Genomic DNA, 19,367 nt, shown 5'->3' on the forward strand with positions numbered 1-19,367 from the left:
AAAAAAAAAAAAAAAGAAACATCGCCAAAAGCAAGGGAAGCAAGGGCAAAAATGAACTATTGGGACTTCATCAAGATAAAAAGCTTTTGCACAGCAAAAGACAGTCAACAAAACCAAAAGACAACTGACAGAATGGGAGAAGATATTTGCAAATGACATATCAGATAAAGGGCTAGTATCCAAAATCTATAAAGAACTTCTTAAACTCAACACCCAAAGAACAAATGATCCAATCAAGAAATGGGCAGAAGACATGAACAGACATTTTTCCAAAGAAGACATCCAAATGGCCAACAGACACATGAAAAAGTGCTCAACATCTCTCGGCATCAGGGAAATCCAAATGAAAACCTCAATGAGATACCACCTCACACCAGTCAGAATGGCTAAAATTAACAAGTCAGGAAATGACAGATGTTGGCGGGGATGTGGAGAAAGGGGAACCCTCCTCCACTGTTGGTGGGAATGCAAGCTGGTGCAGCCACTCTGGAAAACAGTATGGAGGTTCCTCAAAAAGTTGAAAATAGAGCTACCATATGACCCAGCAATTGCACTACTGGGTATTTACCCCAAAGATACCAATGTAGGGATCCAAAGGGGTACATGCACCCCAATGTTTATAGCAGCAATGTCCACAACAGCCAAACTATGGAAAGAGCCAAGATGTCCATTGACAGATGAATGGATAAAGAAGATGTGGTATATATATACAATGGAATATTATGCATCCATCAAAAGGAATGAAATCTTGCCATTTGCAATGACATGGATGGAACTGTAGGGTATTATGCTGAGTGAAATAAGTCAATCAGAGAAAGACATATATAATATGACCTCACTGATACGAGGAATTCTTAATCTCAGGAAACAAACTGAGGGTTGCTGGAGTGGTGGGGGGTGGGAGGGATGGGGTGTCTGAGTGATAGACATTGGGGAGGGTATGTGCTATGGCGAGCACTGTGAAGTGTGCAAAACTGTTGAATCACAGACCTGTACCTCTGAAACAAACAATACATTATATGTTAGAAGAAGAAGATAGCAGGAAGGGAAAAATGAAGGGGTGGAAATCGAAGGGGGAGACAAACCATGAGGGACTATGGACTCTGAGAAACAAACTGAGGGTTCTAGAGGGGAGGGGGTGAGGGGATGGGTTAGACTGGTGATGGGTATTAAAGAGGGCATGTACTTCATGGAGCACTGGGTGTTATACGCAAACAATGAATCATGGAACACTACATCAAAAACTAATGATGTAATGTATGGTGGTTAACATAACATAATAAAAAAAAAAGTGAATTGATGGTCATTGCTTGAGGTGTCTGAATGAACTGGATTGGCCCAGGTTGAAGCCCAACCTCTTTTTATGGGACTAAACAGACCATTTAAGATTAATGGAATTTTGCTAAGTGGAGATATGAGAGGAAGACATTCCAAGGGAAGTGAATCTGATGAGCAAATGTGGAGAGAAGGTCAACATAATATACAAAAGTTGATAAGGCATGGTACAGGACTAGCCTTGCTATTGCATAACTGGATTGCCTTCAGAGCGTGACATGGCCTTGGACTCCTTGATGTTCTCATACCTTTCATGCTACAGAAACATTCTGGAGTACTGTCCTGAGAATGAAATGGGCAAATAAGCAATCCTAAACATCTCCTCCATCACCACCTTGACAATACATCATCTTCTGCTTTGATCAGACTAGAATAGTCTCGGCACAAAGATGTTCTGTAATCTGCCAAAAGCCCACCCACCCCAATGAATAAATACTTAAAAATCATATTTAACCAAGAATGAATAAACTCGTGGAACCAAGGAACAACAGGAGGTAAAATAATAAGTCTGGAAAGGACCTGAGAAATAATTTGGTCCAAGGCCCTGCCTTTTAACAGGGAACTCGAAACCATCCCAGAGAGACTTCTCTTCTTAAATAGATACAGATCAAAGGCTTCCACAACCTCCCGCATTCTGGCAAGAAATACATTTATTTGATGGCTAAGAAAACATCCTCGATCTAATTCGACCAACATCTGTTAAAACCACAATTACAAGTCACTGGCCTGAGCCACAGCAGACGCAAAATTGAGTTGTGTATGTATGATTCCTGTGTTCAGGGGGTTCACGTTCTAAGAGAGGAGGTGAGTGTGCACACAAAACTGAATGTCAAACAGGATTTTGACATACTCTCCTGAGTATGCTAAGCCGGAAGCTCTGTGAGGACAAAGTCCTTTTCACCTTGCAGCTCCTAGAGCCCAGGACAGTGCCTGGCATATAGTAATTCCTCAAAAAACGTTTGTTAAACTGTGAAGGACATACAGAAGACGAACAGGAAACCACATGGAAAGATAGATTTACAATCATGGAGTTGGAGCCAGCCTCCAGGTCTGACTGAAATCTTGCAGGGTGGGGAGGAACAAAATGAGTCAAGAAGCTGTCTCTTACTTGCTCTTTAGTGGAATGCGTATTTCTGAGGAGCATCCTCATCATAATATTTCTGCATAATCAAAAACCACCAAAAAGTTCCCTTTTTGGTTTGTTTCCCCTGAGGTAAACACATCCTCCTCCTTAAATTTCTCCTCATTGTGTTTCATTCCGTGTTTCTGCTTTTTCTCTGACCCTCCCATGGTTGCTCCATATATTAAAATAATTAGAAAACTTCCTATAACTCTGTTGACTCTTACAACTTGTAAAAATACTTCCAGTGGCCCTTATATTTGATTTTTACAAAAACCCTATGAGGTGGGTCAAGGAAGGAAGGTGTGGCATTGTGGCAGACAGACAACTCCCCCCCAAAAATGTCTATGTCCTCATCGTTAGGACCGTTGAGTAATATTACCTTGCACGGTGAAGGGGACTTTGCAGGTGTGATTTACTAAGGATCTTGGGATGGGGAGAGGATCCTGGATTATGCAGGTGGACTTGATGTAATCACAGTGGTCCATATAAGGGACAATGGGAGAATCAGAGTGACATGTGAGGATGCTACACCGTGGGCTCTGAAGATGGAAGGGAGCCACGAACCGAAAGGTGCCCGCAGCCTGTCGAAGCTGGACAGACCAGGGAACGGATGCTACCCTAGAACCTCCAGAAAGAACGTAGCCCTGCCAACACCTTGCTTTTAGCCCAGTGAGACCCATTTTGGACTTCTGACCTCCAGAACTGCAGTGGAATCAACTTGTGTTTTAAATTGTAAGTCATCCACTTTGTGGCAATTTGTCACGGCAGCGACAGGAAAAGAACACAGACATGGTCTGATAGCTCCCGGAAGTTCTCCCAGAGTCCACAGTTGCCCGAGCTGCATTGAGAACCCAGGCTCTGCCCGCACCTAGCTCTGTTTCGCAGCCACCGTATTTCCTCTAATTTCCCCCCACACTCTCTCCTCCATCCCAGCGCTTTGTTTCCTTCAAACCACTCATTACCATTTGTAACGATCTTAGTTACTTGAGAAGTTGTTTCCGTATCTCCCCTCCCACCAGAATGCAAATTCCCCAAGAGGACAGAGGCCCTAAATCTGTTCATCACTGAGTGCCTCGTGCCTTCAGTGGCCCCTGGAAAATAGTAAGTACTCAATAAACGTGTCGGGAAAGTCGTGCCCTCAAGTTACAGGTGCACAGCAACTGAACAGACGCACAGAGGCTGAGGTGGTGGCTCCACAGGGAAGCCAGGAGCCTTCATTCGGGGAGATGACTCGCCCGCCATACTTTACTCCTTCATCCTCCTCTCCGGTAAGCCTGTCTCCCAGTCCCTTACCCATTGCATCTAATTGCTTTGGGGTAATTATATCATTAACTCTTTGAAATGAAAAATAAACAAAGAAATCACATCCATGTGGGGCCGCAGGGCAAGATGCCCAGGTGAGCAGTTTTCAACTACTTACATCTCCTTCCTCTTCTTGTCTTTGTCCTCATTCTTTTCCTCTCTCTGACCTTCTGTATTAGAATCTCAGCCAAGTGTGGCCTAAGAATCCGTATTTTTAAAAGGGTCCCTGGGTGATTATGATGATCAGTGATGTTTGGAAACCACTGACCTAGAGGATCAGGATCCTCAGAGACTAAAGGAGGAACCGAAGAACGAAGTTAAACAAATTACAAAGATCCCCATGTTTATGGAGTTCTTTCTTGCAAATTGCTCAAGGGACAGAGTCTTGCTTTCCTCAGTGATTCTAGGGCAAGTGCTGTGATTTTGACTCTACAAAATGGGAAAATGGTGCAAACAGAAGTCCCCCCAGGCAGGTAGCCAGATTCACCACTAATGAATCCGTACTCCTCTGAAGAAGGCCTGAGTCAGAAGGGCGTGAAGGACAATTTGGATGTGAATCCAGATCTCAGGCCCATTTCTGGAAGGAGAGAGAGCAAGAAATGTTCCTGAAGCTATCTGTTTCGCTCTGGACCCTACAGAGCCCCCACTCCTAGACACGAGCCAGCCTGCAGAGAATGCAAATCCTCTCCTTCGCCCCAGGACAGCCTGGCTTCCTAGGAGGCTCCCAGATCATGAGAAAATTGCCTCTGTGGCAAACGGAAGCCAGGGTTCTCAGATCCCAGTTGGAAATCAGCAGACTTCCAGGGATATCAGGAATATTCATTACAGCGTGTTTCCATTGATACGGAGAGGACAGTCAATGCTTGTTCAATTATGAATTGAACTGCCTGCTCTGGGGGAGGCCATTAACACATGTGGGCATGATTCCCTGTTGCCAGGAAGGAAAGGCTTGTATTTCTGTAGTGTGTTATTAGCTGATGGCCAAAAGCAGTCAGCAGACATGTCCTTTGGTGCAGTGTGCACAAACCCACCATAAACATGTTCCAAAGAAGCATCCCCGTATTTTTCACTTTACTTCAAATCTGAATTTCAGCTTCCCAAACTGTTTCTTGTTAATCATAATGAACTCATCCGGCATGAACACAGACTTGCGATTCATGGGTTTGGCGCCCTGGCGGCCTTCACATCCCCCGACGAGGCATTCTTTCTGGCAACGTTAAGAACAGAGGAGAGAAGGGGACGCCTGGGTGGCTCAGTTGTTAAGCGTCTGCCTTCGGCTCAGGTCATGATCCCAGGGTTCTGGGATCGAGCCCCACATCGGGCTCCCTTCTTGGCGGGAAGCCTGCTTCTCCTCTCCCACTCCCCCTGCTTGTGTTCCCTCTCTCGCTGTGTCTCTCTCTGTCAACTAAATAAATAAAACCTTAAAAAAAAAAAAAAAAAAAAAGAACAGAGGAAAGAAGACTACAAAGGAAGAGACCTTGGGAAACCAAGCCAGTCTTCATTCTGTGCCCATTCCGTAGTCCTGTCGGCAGTGATTTTAATTGCTCTGATCGCTGACCTGACAGAGGTGCCCTGGGGCGACAGCCCTGATAGCCAGACATTTCTCCAGACGGGCAGATACAACCATCCTTGGCCTCCTGACTTGCAGATAATCTCTCTGGATTTCTAAGGCAAGATCCTCTACTGAAGGGGAGAAAATCTGTGGGTCTTTTTTTCTCCCCCTCGGGGCTGCTCAACACTCTTCAGCCTTCTCCCCAAGTTGCAGAGAGTCCTCAGGTCCACTTACAAGCCCCCCTGTGTATGGGTCTGCAGGAGCATCCATGAATGGAGGGAAAGAAAATCAGACACAGGGGGCTGTTACATAAGTAACAAAGGTAGGAGGCCGGCAAGTCTTTCAGGCAGGTGTGTGTGTGTGTGTGTGTGTGTAGTTTTTGTTTTTCCAGAGAAAATATAAGTCATTCAGTCATAAGAAATTCTATCTCCACGGCTGCCGTAAACCATCACACCTGTAGGCTTTTATTTCTCACAGAGGACCCTGTAAAGCCCAAGGCAGCAAATTGGAATTCTGTGTGGTTTAGAGGGAATGCAACCACAGATTCCAGCCAGGAGGGAAAAGATCAATTATCCCATTCTTTACATGCCCGGTCTTGTACTCAGAAAGCCCCGTGTAAGTGAAACGTGAGCCACGATCATGGCCAGGCCCGAGGAAACATAAGCACAAACCTGCATTATGCATAGCGAATGCCCTTTATGGTGTCGGCGCTGGAACAGCAGGTCTAATATCCACTTGCCTGATGGGCATGATGAGCAAGAATTTCTGACGGATGCCATTCCATGCCAGGGACCTGAGCTGACCCATGCGAGGGCTGAACCCATCTATTCAAGCCCACTCATTGCCAGGGGTCCAGGATGCCCCTCTCGGATACATTCGTGCACGGGACAATCAAGGAGGGGTTGAAGTCCAAGGTGGTGAGATGCCCATCTCTGTCTCTCGCATGATCTATTACTGCCCTAACTGTTCTGAGTACTTTATCTCTCGATGCCAACCCCTCTGTGCCCGTGACTACAGTTGTTAGCAGCTCGTCAGTGACCCCCTGAAGACAGGAACCGCCAGATTTCCAGAAAGAATCACCAGCATTCACCTGGGCGAGCTGTGCCCGAGACACATTTACAGTCTTTTTTCCTGGTAGTCACACATCGGCCCATCGCTACACTTGGCCAAGTCCCTCCAGGTCAGGGAGCCTGTCTGGTGGGTCACAGTGCCCCAGCACTTCACGTCGGGTCTGGCACCTGCCAGGAACTCAGGAATGTTTGCTGACTAAAGAGGCCGGTAATTTACCATTCACCCTGGACATGTCGAGGCTACTGGTTTTGGGGTCACATGCAGTGCCCCCAAACATGCTAGGGGACGTCCGTCCTACAGAGGGGAGACGAATTCAGATGCGACACTTTTAGATGCAGCTCTAAAACAGAGCTTGTAATGGCTATGCAGGGTTCTCTCTGGGATCACCAGGTGCTGGGGTGGTAAATAAGGGAAGGAGAAGCCACTGTGGGTTGGCACAGAGGGGGACTATCTAAGCTGAGGGACAGCGTGCAAAGACGAAGAAGGGAGGCAGAATGACACAGGCTTCATAGGCAGGGATTAGGGGTCACCACAGGAAGCCACAGGACCTAGAAATGACTGTCCCAATTCTGTGGGCCACCGATTCCCTCCCTCTCCCCTTGCGGTTCTGCTTCTGCCAGCTTTCCAGAGGGCATTCTTCCTCTCCATCCCCCTCCCACACACAATATTCCTGGATTAGGCGCTATGCTATCAGCTGGGAGCCAGGCATGAAGGAGACCTGTCCCTGCCCTTGAGCGCGCACAGTGAGGCTGGCAAGAGCAGTGCGTAAGCCAGTTAGGACACCATGCGCTCTCTCTACGGTTTGCCTCCAGTGGGGCCTGGCAGGAGGACCACCTGGGGAGGAGAAGGAAAGAGTCTCGGTCCCGGCTTTATTATATTCTTTTAGCAAATCAACCCCAGGTTCCTCATCTGTAAAACGTCCATCACAACACCTACTCGGCCAAACTCAAGTGGTTGAGGACATTTAAAAGGATAAAATTCGATAGACCCCAGGTCTTCTCATCATCCCACAATGATTTTGTCTATTTCAAGTCAAACACATGTGAATGAGAGAGAGAGAGAGGGAGGGAGGGAGAGAGAGGCTGCACATGCGTGTGTGCACACATTTAGTGAAAGGACATGAGCGGGGGAGGGAAGGAGGGTCACAGGTCACAGAAATACTTAGAAGAGTCAATGTAAAAGCAGAAATCAAACCCTAAACCTTCCATGGTTTGCTAAGAGAAGCTGCTGTGTATGAAGCTCAGATGGAACTGTTGAAAGATATTCTCAACCCTGGGTTTCTCTTGCTTCCTTCTTTCCTCTCCTGCCACGTCTTGCGAAGCATGGGCCATGGCCATGTGAACCGACACTTAGCCCCTAATTTGGGTCCATTATTACAGATCGCAGGAACCCCATTTTATTACTCTACGATTGCCTCTTGATAAAGCATTATCTGCTTGTGGCCATTAAGCCACCACTTAGGAAGAAATGCCCTTGCTGGTTTTTCCTAAGGGGGTTAATGAGCTGCCCTTGAATGACCTGGAAAGTTCATTATTTGTCCAGATTCCTAGGGGTAGAGACAGGGAAGTGAATAAACAGAGAGGAGAGACAGACACTGAACAGAGACTGCTTATGCCTCTTCAAGCTGCAGCTCTCGGCCTTACACAGGGTGACCTTTGGGCTGTCAGGCCCCTGGGCCACACGGCACTGACATGGTGCAGGAATACTGCTGGCCTCCAAGCTTCAGCCTCCGGGGAGTTGTCGGGAGAAGGGGCAGGACAGGTAGGAAGGCCGCTTCTAACAGGATGGGGGGCGGCTGGTGGCGGCAGGTTCTGACCCCAACTGGACCATTGCCCGTTTTCCCAAAGAAGGCCCTCGCATCTGTGTATCCGGTCTCTCCGGGGTCTGGGCTGCAGATGGGGGGTGGGGGGGGCGGGCAGGTTCCATGGTGCATGCCGCATTGACACACACATTATGAAATCCTAAATGAATCAGTACTGTCTGTCTGTGTTCTGTGTCATGAACAGTTGTGTTATTTATGACCCCCAGCAGCCCTTGACATGTTAGTAATGGTGAAGTGAGAGGCAATGAGTAAAGGTCCTTCAGTGAGAGGAGCATAAAATGAGGCCCTTAATCATCTCCTCTTTCCTTTCCTTGTCATACTCCAGAATGGCTTTTTTCTTGTACTATATTAGGCCAGGCAATGATAGGAGGCTGGCCATGAGGAGAAGAGAAAAATAAGGGATCAAAGCATTTTTTAAAGGATGCTTACCTGCTAGGAAGCAAAGGGCATAGGATCTAGTTTGACTGCACTGGTGGGAAGAGGTCCACCATGGTTTCCAGCCTACAGAGACTTCTAGCTCAGATTTCAGGCAGAGCCCTTCGCGGGGCACCGGGAAAGCCTTCCTTCAGAGCGGAATGCTTCTGCTGATATTCGGACTTGCGAGCAGTATGGGAGCGTCTGTGAGGAACAAGCTATTACGCGGGGAGGTCTGAGGGGTCCAGGATGTGACCCTCGGTGAGCAGCAACTAGAGGCTAGGTGAAAAGATAAGCTGTGTGGAAACAAAGGTAAAATTTTGTGAGAGAAAGTGAAACCAGCTAACGGAGCAGGAGAGAAAGCAAGTACCGTGTCAGGGTTTTGCGGGGAGAGGTTATTTTAGACTGAAAACTAGAGAAGGCATCTGATAGTATATTGCGCTCACCTTCACCCACTCATTCATTCATTCATTCATTCATTCATTCACTCAGCAGGTATTGACTGAAGGCCTCTCGTGTGCTGGGCACTGCGTGAGGCCCTGAGGATGCAGCTGCGAACAGCACAACACAGACACGGTCCCTACGCTCGTGGGGCTCACAGCCTCACCCCCACAGGAGTCAGCTCATAGCCAATGCTGCGATGGAGGCATAAACCACATGTTCCTGGAGGACGGAGGAAGCCCCTAATTCTGACGAGGGCAATGAGGAAGAGCTTCCCAGAAGACACATCATTTGGGCTGAGCCAGAAGGATGCCGGTATGGGAGACTAAGAGATCAAAGGCTCAGGGGAAGGATGGGCACAAGGGAACTCACAAAGGAATGAAGTGCCAGGAATCTGTGAGAATCAGTGGGACCGGATTATGGGGTGTGTGGTCCCTATCAGGGGACCAGGTAGGCAGGGGGCAGACCGTGCCTTGAATGCCACGCGGACGTCGTACTGTGGGGCAGTGGGGAGCCACTGAGCAGGCAACTGAGCCTGATGACGGTGCGTGTGGGTAAGGACATGGGAAAGCAAATGGTGGGCAGGAGAAAAGGGCTGGAGCTGGGAGGCCAGGGCAGGGATTTCAAGCATGGTTCTTGCAGGCTGCCAGAGAGCAAGCGGTCTCCTCATTTCTTGCTGACTCAGTGTCTCCATCTGCAAATTAGGGAAGTCACGCCCACTGTTTCGTGAAACCTTTTGGAAGGTTCACTTGAACGGAAGAGAATACAGGTGAGCAAAATTACCTGCACAGTTACATGCGGTTTCCCTTCATCTGTTTAAAGTGGATAGGTTACTTGTTGAACGACACACAGGGAAAACATGCTAACGGGTCGCCCAGTGATGTTAAGACTACAGCTCTCCCTGCTTGGTGCCATTTCAATTATTGCACAGTTAAGAGAAAGCCTTTTCTCTGCATTGAATGGTCCACTATTATTGGATTACTTATTAAAAAGGACTGATAGGTTGAAGCTGTTTTCACTTAGGATTTGTATGACATGTTCATAACTGAAATGGAGAGTTGCCATAGTTACCTGTGTGAGCCGTTAAACAGAGCACAATCTCCGCTAAAATCTCTCCATCAAGGTCAATTAGACATTTTCAATCAGCACCAAATAATTTGCTGCCTAATGAAAGTTAATGAAATTATCAGAAGAGCAGAAGAAATTGAAAATAAAGTTAATATGGATATATTTTATATTTAAATATATTTTAGTGACCAGCCATTTCTGTGGGGTTCTTACCAGCTGGAAATTCTGCAATATAACTGGACATCTGGAGGGAAGTTTTAGAGTAAAAACACATTTGGATTTTGGCACAGATCACTGCCTTCGAATCCAGCCCATCATTAACAGCTTCTGTACAGTATTGTTCTTCCTCTAGGGGCTATAAAAATGAACCAAACCTTTGTTCAACCTAAACTTCCTTTCTTGGTCAGCTATTCCTGCTGATTTCCCCTCCTAGTGACCCTATTGTTTCCACTGGAAACGTCAGAATGGAGAGGAGGACGGGCTGCTTGCTTTAGAAGCGGCGTGTTCTATTCCCATAGACCGAGAAGAAGAAAAGTGACATCAGGACATGAAATGACCCTCAGTGCTTCTCACACTTTCATGTGCATACAAGTGGCCTGGAGGTCTTGTTAGCCAGCAGATTCTGATTCAGCAGGTGCGAGGTGGGGCCTGAGATTCTGGGTTTCGAAAGAGCTCCCAGGTCATACCAGGGCTGTTGGTCCACAGGTCATATCTTGAGCAGGAAGGTCCCAGTTGGCCTCATCATTTGTTTACTGGAATCACCATACACATCAACCGTGAAGTGCTGCCACACCATCTTCCTGCTTGACACGCAAATGATCTGTCTTGCTCACACAGGCATTAGAGTTGGCTGATGCTAAGATGTTACAGGCCCATAGGCCTGCTTCTCCTAGCCCCCTCCAAGACCTTTGGTAGCACTGTGGTTCCAATGGACAATTACCACACAGCAACTAGCCAGAAGACAAATAATAAGTAAATAACTCAACTGCGGAGTTAATGAAATTTCATCCCAGAGCAAAACAGCATTAGACTCCTCTTTACTCTTTAAGAGTGAAGGAAGCACAGATCAAAACCAAACCAGTTAGCTCAGGGCAAACCAAAACTCCACTGACATGCGACACTGATGAAGAACATAGTAGGTGTGAGGTCTGAAACTGTTATTTATTTAAAACATGGAGCTTCTCGTGTGGTGCTAGCTGGTATTTTACATTATAGTGTCTCTTTTTAGGACGATCCATTGTTGGAATTTTTTTTTTTTTTGGGGGTAGGGTGATGTGCTATACATTATCTAGATTAACCATCTACATGGTACAAATACACTAGACGGTATTTAATTCAAAATTTACCAATTATTATACTTGCAAAAAGGGAATGTAGTGCAACCCCTATGTTAGAATTAGAGATTCACATTACTCTACGCCAGCCTGTAAAAGGGAACACCCCCGCCCCCAGCACTGAGGTGATTCAATTCCCACTTAGCCTTTGCAAAAAACACATTCTTAAAATGAGTAAAGAAAAGTCTCTTCATTCTAGACCAGTCGTTCTCAAACTTTAGAGGACAACAAAATCACCCCCAGGGCTTTTTAAGCAGGGTGCTGGGCCCCACCCCCAGAGTTTCTGATTTAGTGTCTGGGGTGGGGCCTCAGCATTTGCTTTTCTCACAAGTTTTCAGGTGATGCTGCTGCTGCTGGTCCACACATTGAGAACCACTGTTCTAGATCATCAGTTCGCATCCTTAGCTGTATATTAGAATCATCTAGGGAAACTTCTGAAAGTCCTGACAGGTGTGTTGCCACCCAGAGAAACTAAACTAAGACTTCTGGGAGGTGGGACCCAGCTATTAACAATTTTCAAAGCGCCCTAGATAGTTCTAATGATTAGCCAAGGCAAAGAACTACTGAGCATAATGGATGTTATCTTCTTGCGACTGAGTACAAAGTGATTATCTCCAGCTTGTAATATCCCAGATAGTTTATGATTCCAAGAGCATAACCGAGCAAAATAATGGTCAGATGAAATGTCCTATGGCTACAGAAGACATAAGCTCAGGGAACAATGCAGTTTTGGACTGTCTGGACTCCAAAGAGGAGGAGGCTGGCTGCCAATTCTGTGCAGGGATTCTCGTGCAGAAAGCTAAACCAGAGGGGCCACCGACATCACTAAGCCACAAAACCTTTTTTTAAGAGGACTTCCAACAGAATGTCATTTTTCTAGTGAAATCATAACATAGCTCAGAAACCCAAGAGGGATACGTGACACTTTTTCTTCTTCCTCACTCAACAGCTTTCTCTACTTCATGCCTCATCACAATCTTGCATTTGGCAAGAAGCTAGAGAGGGGAAAGTAAGAAGATTCCAAAATGCTCTAAGTTTGCCAAGCCATGATATGTACCGTGGCTTGCTGTTTTAATCTTGGAGAAAGGATCTAATCAGGGACATGAAAAATGAAGTAAGATCTCTAACTTGGATTTCAGTTGCATTTGAGAATAATTTGCTGAGGTTAGAACATCTGCCATCCCTCCAATCAAGGCTTGCGATCCCTCCACAAGGGAAAAAAAATCTTAAGTTTCTTTAACTCTAAAATACACTTTCTTGTGACTTTTTCCCATTATCTTACACCAATCATTAGGATCACTCAAAACAAGGCTACTCTCTTTTTGATGTTAGAAATATTTACTAAATACCTACCCTCACAGATATGGAGTGGATACAAAGGTAGAACAGTCTCTTGAGTTAGGAGTAGAAAGACAAAAACAAAGATTCCATAGCAGAGATAAAGACACACGAAAGTAGGAGTGAGCAGAACTAGCAGACTTAGAACTACTTCAGAATAAACAGCATGGATGTGTCTTGGAGAATGGGTACAATTTCAGCAAAGTAGAGATAAAAAGATACTCCTGGGACATTCCTGGGAAAGAGAGCAGCATAAGTAAAGGCAAAGGCAAAGAATGATAAAAGGCTTCATCCGTCTAGAAGTCATAACAATTATTAACACATATACACCTAAAAAACAGACTCAAAATAGACACAGGAAAAACCAACAGAAGAGTGAAACAGACAACCCAATGACAATAGTTTGAAACTTCATTTCCCCATTTTTAATAATGGATAGAATAACTAAACAGATGACCAACTGGAGAACAGAAGACTTGAATGACACTGGAAACCATCTAAGCCTAAGTGATGTATACACAACACCCCACACAACAGCAGATCACACAGTCTTCTCAAGGGCACACGGAATATTCTCTAAGCTAGACAACGTATTTATGATTGCATTTATATGCAATACTCAGAAGAGGCAAATTCACAGAGACAGAAAGTAGATTAGTAGTTGCAAGAATCCTAAGAAAGGAGGCACAGGGTTTCAAATACTCTGGAGTTAGATGGTGGTGAGGGTTGCACAATTTTTAAAATATACTAAAAGCCAACAAATTGTACATTTTAAGGTTAAAGTTTCCTATCAGGTAAGGATCACATATCCGGCAGAGGAGTAGAATGTGTATGTACATATACATATTTTGCTCTCATCCATGTCCCTTACAGAAAAGGATCTCCAAAAAAGTTCACCTCTGAGCAGGAAATTAGGGGAAAAATGAATATACAGGATGAGGTCAGGCATTTGTAATAGTAACTTACCTATTTATTCATTTCTTTTACAGATATTTATTGAAGACCTATTACGTGACAGAATTTCCGCAAGGTGCCGAGGATTCAGAGGTGAACAAGAGAGACAGTAGTTTGCCGGAGTCTATGCCCTAGTGAGTTTACTTCAGCATCAAGTACATTTCAATCCTAGAGATCAGGTATAAGCAGGAGAGTATGGCTGTTCTTGTACATGTAAAGCTGTAGTCTAGTTTTTTGACTTTACCCGCTTTGAAGAGACACTACATAATGGTCAGCATGACAACAACAAAAAAAGGGGGATCTCAAAGAACAGCAATCTGTTCCTGTGTCCCAGCATCGTCTGTAGACAGAGCTACCAGCCCTCTGCACACAGAATCCTATAGGAGGCGGATATGACACACTTTTAGCTTTCCAACAAGAGACATGGCACTGTTTCTACCAAATACCATGGCTCTGATTCCTTATCTAACTTAGCCTGTAATTCATCTCCCTACGTGTAGGAACGGATAAATTCATTAATGCATTTGGGCATATGTGACAGTTCTCACTGTAGAGTTCCCAGTTGTGTTTGGGTTTATACATCAGTCTCTTCTGTGTTTGGTAGTGTGAATCATTTCTGAAAGCCTTGACAAAACTTCCATTACATCCTGAGATATGATGATCATGCTACACTCTGTGATGCCTATGGAAAAAATATTAGAGTAAAAATTGAAATTTGGCTACTGAAGGATTATACAGCATTCAATAATATATAGTGAGCGCCTTCTATATGCATGATATCCTGCTAGGAGGTATGAGATACAGGATCTGTAAGACAAAACAACCTCAAGTGGGCTCTCCTGGATAAAGATGTTTCTTAATCATTTTCATCCAAGGTACTTAAAGCATCTCACAGACATTAATTAAGCTCTGAATATGAGATTACACTCAGAATTTTAAATGAAGAGGAGTGAAGATAGGAATGTATTTGATATTAAATGGAATATTTCCTATCAAATGGAAGTACTTTTAATTTCAGTATTGAGCATACGAAAGAGTTACAAGAGAGCCATTACAAGTAATGGGTCTATTAATAATGAAATAAATATGTTGTTCTCTCCATTTCCTTGAGGTCTATATTCTGATTTCAACTTTTGTTGAGTGCCACCTGGGAAAAAGTAGCTCAGTACATTTTAAAAGTAAAATATGTCAATTTTCTTATTTTTTTATTCCTCATCATTATATTCTTGTAGATTTTAATGTTTCAGAAGCACCTAGATCTGTTATTCCTCAACCATTTGCCTATAAGTGCTAGCCCATACAATCACTAGACACCTCGATTCTTATCCCTAAGAAAGACCTAGGTCAGTCCACTTGGCAGAAACCAGTTTTAAATGATGAAAATATTAAAATATAGAATATCTAATGAAGTGGGTTTTATGTTTTTATGGGGCATAATTGCACTTCAAATGAGAAATATGAGGGTTTAATAGAAGTCTTTAAAGACTGCTAATATTACCAGGTAAGAACAGTTTACAGTTTGGCATTGCCAATAATGATGTGTTTGTTTAGTATTTTGTAGTTCATAAAGCCTTCATAATGGATCTCTGAGATGCCTTCAAATTCTATTATTCTATGGATCTGACTTAATCAAGATCATACAGCTAGTAAGTGGCAGGACACAAGGCCCTATTTATCCTCTCGAGAGCCCTGATTATAAACTAGAAAATATTTATTTATTTATTTATCTACTTGTTTCTGATCTTCCTCCCCTACCAGGTTAAAGGTTCCAAGGCCTTTAAGGTTCTGGAGTTATTTGCTTAGAAGATCATGCTTCTTATATATTTAAAGTCAGCCAAACCCTTGTCCAAATCTTACACTGAAATAAAAAATGAGTCAACCAAGTTTAGCTATATGTAAATTAATCTATCCTTCCTTTCCCCAAATTCTGTTTGATGTTTCCGAGTACTTGATACATAGAAGTTTTATAATTACATTCCCTATTCTTACTTACCACATTGTGGTAAAAACTGAATGGCGTGTTCCAACTAATTCAGCCAATACTGCCTTTATTTCCTCCAGCTAAGAGGGGTAAACAGAAATGGTTACCATGGAAAGTCACAAATACTACTGACTGCTGCTTCCTTATTTGCCACACGATATCACGTATTAGAATAAACAGCCAGGGTTCCTTCTGAAAGGTGGGTTTCAGGCATGTGCAAGGCATTAGGGCCATAGGCCCTGCAGGGTATCAGGTCGGATGCAGGCGTGATAGTAATAGTCGGCACTTATCGAACATTTACCAATGCCAGATATTGCACCAAAAATTGACGCACGCGATCGCGTTTCATCCTCCCGCCAAGCCTGTGAGTTAGGTCTTACTATTACTGTGCGGTTACAGGGGAGGAGGGAGCTGATACTTAGAGATGTCAAATAATTTTCTCAAGTCACTCAGCTCGTAGGTGGCAGAAACAAGGTTTTAATCCGCGTCCTTTTAACTTTTTAAAATAGTGGTGATGATTCTATGGTTTGGGCTGGGATAGGAAGGTAACAGAGTCCTTTCTTAAAGATCAGCTTTTCTTATAATGTATTTCTAATGAGGACTGGCAAGTTCTTTCCTACCCCTGGAGGAGTGATTCTTCTGGCTTGCTGCTCAGGGTGGTGCTCTTCATTGCTGATCTTGACATGCATGTCTGAATCAGAGCACCTGTCCTCTGAACAATGTGATTCTCCTTCTGTGGTGGCCAGGGCTGGCATTTGGGGAAGAAGGGATGAAAGATGCATACCTTGTAACCCAAGTCTTCTTGATCCTAATGCATGAGCATTTGGCCACTGTGGTGTTTTTCTGCCACAGGACGTTGGAGAATCACCTGTCTCTGGTCTGTCGGCCCAAATAATTCCACCACGCTCACCTGATCTCAGGAGACCCTGGTGTCTGGCCACGGAATATATAAGCCAGAAGTTTTGTACTGCATTTTACCTCTCTGTTACTACTTTGGACATCAGACTAGGGGATCATTTTAATAATAAAACACTTTACAGGTTATAGCGAAATAAAGTGTGGACCCCCTGCAGCTTGCTAAGGGTCTGGGACATAGTCGGTACTTAGAAGAGATGTGTTGCACTAAATTACTGATGAACTAAGCTTTAGTCACTAATCCCATTAAGTGAGGACGAACGTGGAGAAGTCCTGCACTAAGGTGCCAGTGAAACACACTTAAGTATGTGACCATCTAAACACAGCTAGGAATCCATTTTCTGAAGTAGGAAGGAGTCCAAGACATATCATATCATTTGAGGAAGTCCAAGCTACATCTAAATATAAATCTATGTGGTAAGTTACAATATTCTCAATTTTCTTTTTCCTCACCATCAGGTTTCTCCTCTTCCTCCTTTTTCCCTGCAGAATGAGCCACCTAATTGCTTCAATTTGCCACTTCCCTCTGACAGATCTAGTTCTATGTATATATGGAATACATACACACTTACATAAACATGAGTTGAAGTCAATTTAGATAACAACTGACAAGAAATTAAATATTTAAAGATGTTGTTGATTATGTAGTTATCACAAATGTCTAGTTAACGTCCCATATTGGGGGAAAAAAAAGCCTACGATGATTATCTCTTCTTGGCAGTCTTCCCCATCTCCCCCCAAACTACAACTGCTACATATTTACTGAGAACTTTAATTCACACTTGTTTATTTCCTGCTTGCACAATGCAAAGTTGGGGAAAACAGACCTCGGTGAATTTCAAATTTCAGAGTTACTAGCATACTTCTCGTATGGTAGGTGTTTATTTAACTTTAATATAAGAAGGTAGGCATCTGTTTTTCTTGGGACTGATGACACAGCTCATTTTCTCCTGAATAATAGAGACATCTCAAAATGCGTGAAAGCCTGCTTTCTGCTTCATTTCCTGTAAATAACTTTACACTTACTTCAAAGCTGACCTTTCACTCAGATGGAAATCCATGTTACTACAGACTTGCGGAGAAGAGAACTGCATCTAAAGGATGAACATTAAAATAATTGTATCTTGCTTTATTTACTGTACCCTGAGCACCTTTGAGGGTTTGTAATTTCTGGGGATACCCTGAGCAGCTTGAGTGAAGTGTCTGCCAAAAATCACATCTGACTGGTGCCCTGTTATTTTTTTTCCACTGCTGTTTTTAAAAAGTGCCATCGGGGAAGCTTAACTTACAACAATTCTCATTCAGTGCCGTCAATTTTCCATATGAGTTCAGGCAGGCCACGGTGCAGATCTCAGATACACAGAAAATTGTTAAGTGGAAACCAGGTTAAAAGGAGAGGAAATGTTGTATATACTTTAATATCACAGAAATCCAGTCGAAAGGACATACTACTAAATTGTAGGGTGAGCTCAAATTAACTGTATTCACTGGAAACAGAACTCCGATTACCTCGCACTCAGTTACTGGAGAGGAATGAGAAGACTGCACGGACACCCCTGTTTTTGGCCTTTGTTTAAAATAGTAATTCCCCAAACTAAATTTCTCTTACTGTCTTTAATACGCCTGGATCAAAAGGAGCAAATCTGACTGGTTTAGGAAAATCTTTAGGGAAAACCTAATTCCTTTGTTTTCTCAGCAGACTTTGGATAAGAGCTTAAGTTTACTTTAGCCTGTGCATTTTGAGAACTGCAGGACACATTTACTGGGAGCCAGAAAGAGTTCCCTCACATGATCTAAACTTTGGAATTCCTTTGTTTCTTGTCTCTCAGATAGAAGAAGAATAACAAGTATTGTACTGGCCACAAACTCACTGACCATTCAGTCTCCCTTTTAATATACTACACGTACAATGCGTGTGTTTGCATGCGTGTGTGCGCTCGCATGTGCGTGCAGGACGAAGGGGGAGGAGGAAACTGTGTGGATGTTTACAGTCAGTATCAATCACCGGGCTCATGTAGATTATTATGAGCAAATTAGAACATCTGAATTGGGTTAAATCTGAAAATTATTTATTTTATTTTTTTTTTAAGATTTTTCATAAATTTCCGGAGTAGCCTTGTGGAACACAAGAGAAAGAGTAGTTAATTCGCTCCCTCTTTTACGGATGGCATAAATAACTTACTTTGGCCATAAGCGTTAGACATAGGAGTGGAACAAAAATCTCCCAGAGATAGAGAGGGGATAGGGTCAGAGGGAGAAGCAGACTCCCCGCCGAGCAGGGAGCCCGATCCCAGGACTCCAGGATCATGACCTGAGCCAAAGGCAGTCGCTTAACCAACTGAGCCACCCAGGCGCCCCTAAATCTGAAAATTATTACGTATATTGGCCTTTGATATTTGGTTCTTCTATTTTTTAAATTTATTTTTTAAAAGATTTTATTTATTTATTTGACAGAGAGAGACACAGTGAGAGAGGGAACACAAGCAGGGGGAGTGGGAGAGGGAGAAGCAGGCTTCCCTCAGAGCAGGGAGCCCAATGCGGGGCTTGATCCCAGCACCCTGGGATCATGACCTGAGCCAAAGGCAGACGCTTAACAACTGAGCCACCCAGGTGCCCCTGGTTCTTCTGTTTTTTAACAATCTTCCTTATGGGCCAATCCTATCAAAAGGCAGTCTCTTTCCATGAAATAACTCCCCCTTCCACACTTCCCCCCAGAG

The 19,367-nt window shown here is 44.0% G+C and overlaps 1 protein-coding gene across 2 annotated transcripts in view; it reads right to left on the minus strand.

Moving 5' to 3' along the window:
* Positions 1-19,367, minus strand: part of MAML2 (mastermind like transcriptional coactivator 2) — a 340,696-nt gene that overhangs the window by 131,593 nt on the left and 189,736 nt on the right. The window lies entirely within an intron of this gene.

Source organism: Mirounga angustirostris, unplaced genomic scaffold (genome assembly GCF_029215605.1).
Source record: "Mirounga angustirostris isolate CCGP_5_RB_7025 unplaced genomic scaffold, mMirAng1.0.hap1 SCAF_13, whole genome shotgun sequence".
Lineage (NCBI taxonomy): Eukaryota > Metazoa > Chordata > Mammalia > Carnivora > Phocidae > Mirounga > Mirounga angustirostris.